General features: G+C 41.4%; 1 protein-coding gene across 1 annotated transcript in view; it reads left to right on the plus strand.

Moving 5' to 3' along the window:
* Positions 1 to 5,405, plus strand: part of RELL1 (RELT like 1) — a 62,056-nt gene extending 56,651 nt beyond the window's left edge. Inside the window, exon 7 of the mRNA XM_090266991.1 lies at positions 3,411 to 5,405. The gene's annotated coding sequence lies outside the window, so the exon portion shown is untranslated. The remainder of the gene's footprint in view (positions 1 to 3,410) is intronic.
* The last annotated feature ends 2,646 nt before the right edge of the window (positions 5,406 to 8,051 follow it).

Below are 8,051 nucleotides of genomic sequence, written 5' to 3' on the forward strand. Positions count from 1 at the left end.
GAACCATTGGAAAGATTGAGTTACTGAATCTCGAGTGCTCAGCCCGGCAGTGCCTGGCACACAGAAGGCACTTGGTAAATGCCAGCTCCTGGTGTTGTTTCCTTCCTTGACACCTGTCCTTTGAGGTTTTATTACTTAACGTTTTAAATCATGTTTGTAATTTTTAAAGGGACCAGATCGTTTTTTCTAGAGAATCCTTTTTAATAAGGGACATATATGTCTTAATAAAAAAGATACAGTTTTACTTTCCATGGTTTCAACTAACCCCCTGTCATCCATGGTCCAATTATATTAAGTGGAAAATTACAGAGATAAATAACTTACAGGTTTTAAAGTGAGAGTCTTTCTCTCTCAGTAGTGTGCTGAAGTCTCGTGCCACCCTGCTCTGTTCTGCCCAGGACGTGAATCATCCCCTTTGCCCAGCACATATCCGCTCCCTGCTTGTTAGTCACTTAGTAGTTTCCTTTGTTATCAGATGGATTGTCACAGTATGTCAGTGCTTGTGTTCAGGTAACCCTGATTTCTCTTACTGTGACTGATTTCTAAATTAACCTTTATCACAGGTATGCATGTATAGGGAGAAACAGTATATACAGGGATCGGTGCCATGGGTGCTCTCAGGCTTCCCCTGGGGGTCTTGGAACGTATACCCTCCCTGTGGATAAGGGGTGCCTACTCTATGTGTGGCTTTGGTGGAACTGTAGCCTAACAATGGAGTCATGGCTTTATCTTTGTAATTGTGTAATAAGCAGTAAACTTGAAAGAAAAAAATAATCTCTTTATTCTTTTCCAGATCAATCTTTCAAGGTTCTACATTTGATCACACTTGGGATTTATGAATTGTCTTTTCAATATAAGGAAGTTTTGCTTAATTTCTTCCAGCTTGAGCATTCACTCATATAAGACTATAATCACCAAATTTTCCCAAAAGAGAGAGAAGTTGATCTTATTAAATATGGTGGAGTTCCCTGGGGATGGGAAATGAGAGTAACTGACAGGAGCAGGTGTGGAGTGTTCGCGCCCCCCGCCCCCATCCACAGATGCTGGTCAGCCAGCCACAATATGCCCATATGGAAGGCACCTCTGAACGTCAGTGTGCTGCGGTAAAGAAATACCACTTTAAAGTCTGTGTGTTTATCAGTATGGATACGTTGACAACCATAGAATGAAAGGAGAAGGAATTCAGCAGTCTGAAAATGCACTGTGACCCAGTCCCAGAAATAAGGCCTCAGCTGGAAACTTACAAGCCATAGAGCACTGGCATCTTCTTTCCCGTGGGTTGTGGTCGTTCTGATAAGACAGGTATTTTCTCTGGAGACTGCGAGTTGCTGTGCGGGGAAGTGCTGCCTGCCTGTTAATTAGTGTGTGTTTGTGGAGGGAGAGCCCGGAGCTGCGAAATAGTGCCGAGTAGCTTTTACTAGAGCTTTTAGAAAGGTCAGCTGCCCCCCACCCCCCACTTTTTTTGCTTAGTTTCTGGTATTAGTAGTGAGGACTTGGAGCACCTTCTCTCAAAGATGCTGCATAGAGCGTGGTTTTAACCTGCCACAGAGGGTGGCTATTAGCCAACGCGATTGCTCAGGGTAGAGAATGCGTGATGGCCTTGGCCCCGAGAGCTCACCTTCGGGCGGGTATGCTGACTGCTCGGCTCTGTCTTAAGTGTTGTACTTACATCATCTTACTGGAAACCCCAATGCCCCAGGACGAGGGAGTGCGCCAGTTCAAAGCTAGTCATGGGGGTCAGGCTTGAGACCCCTCATTTCTGTCCCAGCCTTCCGTCTTACACGTCGACTCCCTAACGTTGGTCAAATCTGTGCAACAACTCAAAATGGGAATTTCTCCCACGTGGGAATGAAACTCTTGTGATGAAACATTATATTCTATGCCTTACATTCCTCACCCTTCACCCTGTTTTCCTTGATGCAAAAATGTCGGGCTCCAAGGGAGCAGACAGTAAAAGGAGAGATAAAAATAGTCGAATACCTATTTTCTAGATAATGGCCTAATTTGAAGTTTGGGAAAATTCTCTCTCTCTCTTTTTTTCCTTTTAGGACCATTTTTCTATTTCTCCACCTCTGGTCTTTCTACGCTTTTTCTTGCTAGCCTCTTCCATATTAATCAGTTCTCAACTGAAAATGTTCCCAGACTTGACTTCATTCAGACTTAAGGTTCAAATCTGTGGTTCAGCCATGCTAGGTTGCGGCAGTGTAGAGCAGGGAATTACTTATTTTGTTTATAATTAATAACTCAGTTTGTGCTGTTCTAGGGACACTGATTTATTTCCTTTTTAGCTAAGGGGATAAGGGTCCTTCATCCAACATATTTAGTTTAGTAAATCAATATCTCTCTTTGTCTTTTTCTGTCTCACTGTCTCTCTGATAACCACTGTGAACATTATAAATTACTGAGTGACAGAAAAGAATAATATGGATAATAATAGACTATACTTTAAAGGATGAATTAGAAACAAGTATAAACCAATGCTTAAATTAAGACATCTTGTTCAACTTTTTGCTATTTCTCCATATTTTTGCAAGTTGGTTTCATCTCTGGTTTTGTTTGGCATTTATAGGCAAACACACTTCTGGCAGACAAGAGAATGTTTTGTTCCTTGACCTGGTGTAGGTTGGCCTACATGTGTGTGTATGTTTCAAAATACGCAGCTGTGTCCTGGGTTGTCCCGGTCTTCAAAACAGGAACGTAAGAGTGTCACTTGGAAGAGACTCTTGTAAAAAAATAATAATAAAATAAAATAAAATAAAATAAACCTTTGGAAAATAGGAAACTGCTTTACAGGTTTACAACGGACTTCATTTGTAATGTAAATGCAGACACCCCTTGGAATAGCTGTTAGCAGAATTTAATAATACAATCCCGAGCCCTCCTGGTATAGTGAAGACCTAGGACGGAGCATTTCATCATGTGTGTGTACTTGATTGTGAAATCTCAGCCCGGCTGCCCTGTGTGCTCAAGAAACGCCGAGTTAACTCTGTTTGGTGTGGCTCGGATACCTGATACCTCAGGCTCCTTGTGGCGGAGCATGTTCACTTGACACAGAGAGGCTGAGGAGTTAAAAGGACAGGGTCCCAAGGAGGGACACCAGACTCATAGGGAGAAGTCCTACCGTCTATGGTCAAACAGACTGATACCCTCAGTCCACTGTGGTTCTTAAATTCTAGCCTTTCTTCATATATAAAACCTTGATAATGAGGTCTTTTTGAAATTGTGGCACTTAAATTTCTTTAGACAGAATTCTAGAAAAAATGTGCAATGCAGGAAGGAATGCCGTGGGCTGGGGTGGGACCGGATGAGGATGGATTGCAATTTCTCTGTTTTTAAATACTCAGGCAGATTAGTATGTGATACTGTGCTTACCTTCTGTAAAGCTTTATCTTTCTTGATTTCTCTTTCAGGAACAACTTTCTTTGAAGAGTTCTAAGAGACTGAAAACATAATGAGATACGAAGTTGCCTGAGGAATATTTTTTATCTTTTATACGATTTCTATCATGGAGCCTGCAAGCATATGGAAAAATCTAAAGGGAAATGTGGTTGCTCTGCTGGATACAGAATTCAGCTGGCTTTGAAACAAGCTTCGGATTAAAAAAGCCTGATGAAAAATTTATTACATTTCCAGGGAAGAAAGAAACGCACTTTTTATCTTCCCGACTACCTTCATCTACCACCCTTTCCAATCCCCCATTCTTGGCCTTAGTGTGCACCGTTTTTCCAGAATGACCACTATGTACAGTGGAACTATTCATGTACACTCTGAGCTGATGCTCTGGGTGTGTCTGTATGTATGTGTGTGTGTGCACACGTATGTGTATGTGCCTGTGTGTGCACGTGCTTCTGTTCCCCCAGCCCTTACTTCCCATTTTACTACTGGTTGTAAGAAGATCTTACAGTGTAACTGTTACAAAAGATAAAGATGACTCTTTGTTGGTAAAAGGTCCTTGAAGATAACCCAGCCTAACCCTGAGAAACTGATCCCGTGAGAGGTCAGGGAGTCAGATGGAACTACCTGGCAGACCAAGAGTCTACCATGCCACTCTCTTAGGTCACTTATAAAATATTGAATTTTTCCTTTAAACCAGAGCTAAGCGTTTCTTATTTAATCCATACAATAAAGGGGAAAATAAGGTAACATCACAAAAACAAAACGCTCTTGTTTTGACTACCCAAGGTCAAGACAAAACAAAAAACCTCCACTGCTTGTGCCAGACGGGCCCGCCTTCCTCTGGCTGGGTTCCCTGATGCACTTGCTGGTTCCCATCTTGTAACTAATGCTTGTTATTTACAAGAGCCTTGGTGGCTATTTCCCCTTTGGGCTTGGAAAACCCTCCTTTGTTTTTTTTTTTTTTTTTTTTTTTTGCTTTAGAGTTTATGACACACCTGACAGAATTCAGAGCATGTTTATAGTAGGTCTGGGCCAAAGGCTGAGAGGGTCCACTTACAGGGAAATCTCCATGACCTGCTTCATGCTCTTTTATTTCAGAGAGAAAAGACACATTTCTCATTTGACTCCTGGAAGATGATTTCCATTAAAATGTATTTGAAAGTATTTGCTGTAAATATACACATTCCATTCTGTTTCTGGCATCACACTAAAAGTTTCTAACCTTTTAAATGAATGGTAGGTTTAGTTTCAGGTTTATGTATGCATACATGTGTACATACATGAGCACAGTGGACTCGAGGAAGTCAGTATAGACATAAATTTCACTGAGGTCCAAAAAGTAACAATATAGGAATTTGGGGATGTGAGTTAGTGTAAATAATATACGTGTGGTCTAGACCAATATTTTCAGTTTTTTTTTTAAAAGCATCTTTTTTGTTGGTGGGTGTTTAAAGAATATGTCCTCAAAATGGCGAGGGATAATATGTAAGCTATTCTTCAGCTTTAATTATTTTTTAACTTTATTCAGGTCAGAGCACTTTCTTAATAGCAATACAACAGGCAAGAGAATACTCAAAAATATTTAAAGTTGTATTTATACCAATAGTACGTTTTAAATATTTTCTAATACTTGAGCAGTTTTTGTCTGTTTGTCTTCTAAATATGCCAAATGTTAAGCAGTCAATATTTTCGACACATAAGCTTTTGACTGGTTTCTATTATCTAATAAGAACTCTTAAGTGTTTCCAAAGCAACTGATGTTTACAGGCCTTGTGCTTTCCCTCCTTCTTCGGAAGGACCGGGGATCCGCAACAAACGTACCGTACAAAAACACTAATGACGGACTGACTTCCGGTGTCATGAATGAGTGGGCCACCAGCTTGATGTAAAAATCTGTAAAGGAAAATCTTCACCCTTTGGAGTGTCAAGTGTATTTTTAACTGTCTGGTTTGTACTTTTACGACTTTTGTACTACCAAAGCAGAGTTAAAAATAAAAATGTTAAATACAGTGTGCTGGTTTTGAATGATCCAGTTGTTGGTGCCTTGCGCACTGAAAGTACAACGCAGTAGTGTAATTTATGGGCCTGACGTTACAGTGCCTGATTTCTTAGGTCTGATTTGGCAAGAAATCATTTGGCTGACTTTCCTCATTGGATTTTCCCCCCATAGTAACACCATTCCTCAGCCCCGCCATAACGAATTTTTTTAATTTGGAGATAATTTTGGATATGTACAGGAGAGTTGTCAAAGCAGCCCAGAGTGTTCTAGTAGACCCTTTACCCCATTTCCCCTTGTGTTAACATATGATCAACACAAGAACAATGATCAAAACTGAGAAACTTAACGTAGGTGTATTATGACCAATTAAGCCCCAGCTTGATTCTGATCTCACCAGTTGTCGCACTAAATGTCCTTTTCCTGTTCCAGGACCCCCCACGGCATTCGTTGTTGGTCTCCTTAGTCTCCTTGGATGTGCGGTTCCCCTTCAGTCTTTGCTTGTGTTTTATGATCTTGGCACGTGAGACTGTACCGGGCAGTTACTTTGTAAAATGCCCTTTGACTGAAGTTTGCCGGCTGGTTCTGATCAGGTCAAGGTTTAGCGTTATGGGAACAATCTGTCAGGTGATGGGCCTTCCGCACTGCATTTGTCTGGGGAACATGATGTCAATATGTATGACTGGAGGTGGTGGCCACCAGGTTTCATTTGGGCGACATCACTTTTCTTTTTGTAAGGTGAGATACTTTGAGATTAGGCAAATACCCTACTTTTAAACTTTGACCCATCAATTTTACCATCTGTGTTAGTTTCTTAGGGCTTCTCTCACAAGTCACCACAAAAACAATAGAAACATATTCTTTAACTGTTTCGGAAATCAGAAGTCTGAACTGAGGCGTATGCAGGGTTGGTTCCTTCTGAAGTCCCCAAGAGAGAATCTGTCCGTGCCTGTCTCCTAGCTCCCGGTGGTTGCTGGCAGTCCTTGGTGGTCCTTGCTTTGTGGCCGCTTCACTGCGATCTCTGCCTCTGCCTTCCCATGGACTCCTTCCCTGTGTGTGTGTGCCTCTGCCTGTTCCTCTTATAGGACACCAGTCGGTGGATTCAGGGCCCACTGTAATCTAGCGTGACTTCATTTTAACTTGATGACATTTGCAAAGACACCAATCCCAAATAAGGTCACATTCACTTTAGGGGATAGGACTCACTATACCATCCACTGGGGGGATGTGCCTAAGGCCGTTTTGACTGGAACTGGCTCTTTCAGGTTGGTGCCTGTGTCTTTTTGATATGGCTCCATTCTCTCCCTCCCTCCCTCCCTCCCTCAGTTGCCCCAAACTTTTTCCCTTTGCTCACCTCTGCCCAGTATCCCCCTTCCCTCCAGCAGTGCCCCCTTAACTTCATGTCCGTGGGTCGTGCGTAAAAGTTCTTTTGCTTCTCCCTTTCCTATACTATTGTTAACATCCCCCTGTCTCTTTTGTTCCTACCAATTATGCTTCTTGATCCCTGCACCATATCCCCATTTCTCCCCCTTCCCCCTCCCAGCTATAACCCTCCAAATGATCCCCATACCTATGATTCTGTTCCTGTTTTGGTTGTTTGCTTAGTTTGTTTTTGTTTTTGTTTTTATTCCTTAGATACAGTTCTTGATATTTGTGAGTTTGTTGTCATTTTAATGTTCATAGTCTTGATTCTCTTCCTTTTCTTAAATAAATCCTTTAAACATTTCATTTGATAATGGCTTGGTGCTGATGGGTTCCTTTAGTTTTACCTTATCTGGGGGGCACTTGATCTGCCCTTCCATTCTAAATGATAGCTTTGCTGGATAGAGTGATCTAGGTTATAGGTCCTTGCTTTTCATCACTCTGAATACTTCCCGCCAGCCCCTTTTTGCCTGCAAAGTTTCTTTTGAGAAATCTGCTGATAGTCCTATGGCAACTCCTTTGTAGATAACTCTCTTCTCTTGTTGCTTTTAAGATTCTCCCTTCATCTTTAACCTTTGGCATTTTAATCAGGATGTGTCTTGGTGTGGGCCTCTTTGGGATGCTCTGCACTTCCTGAACTTGTGTGTGTATTTCCTTTGCCAAATTAGGGAAGTTTTATTTCATTATTTTTTCAAGTAAGTTTTCAATTTCTTGCTCTTCCTCTTCTCCTTCTGGCACCCCTATGATTTGGATATTGGTACATTTAAAGTTGTCCCAGAGGTTCCTAATCCTCTCATTTTTTTCAATTCTTGTTTCTTCTTTCTGTCCCAGGTGACTGTTTATTTCTTCCTTTTATTCCAACTCATTGATTTGAACCCCAGATTCCTTCCCATCACTGTTGGTTCCTGTATATTTTTATTCAGTTCACTTTGTATAACCTTCACTTCTTCCTTTATTTTGTAGCCATACTCTATCATTCCTCTGAGCATCTTGATCACCATTGTTTTGAACTCTACATCTGTTAGGTTGGCGATCTCCATTTAATTTAGTTCTTTTTCTGAGGTTTTGTTCTGTTCTTTCATTTGGACCATATTTCTGTGTCTCCTCAATTTGGCAGCCTCCCTGTGCTTATTTCTGTGTATTGGGTAGAGTTGCTTGACTCTGTGTCTTGGTAGTATAGCCTAATGTAGTAGGTGTCCTGTAGGGTCCAGCAGCACAGCCTCCACTATCACCCAAA

The sequence above is a fragment of the Furipterus horrens genome, unplaced genomic scaffold (genome assembly GCF_987537825.1).
Source record: "Furipterus horrens unplaced genomic scaffold, mFurHor1.1.pri manual_scaffold_2, whole genome shotgun sequence".
Lineage (NCBI taxonomy): Eukaryota > Metazoa > Chordata > Mammalia > Chiroptera > Furipteridae > Furipterus > Furipterus horrens.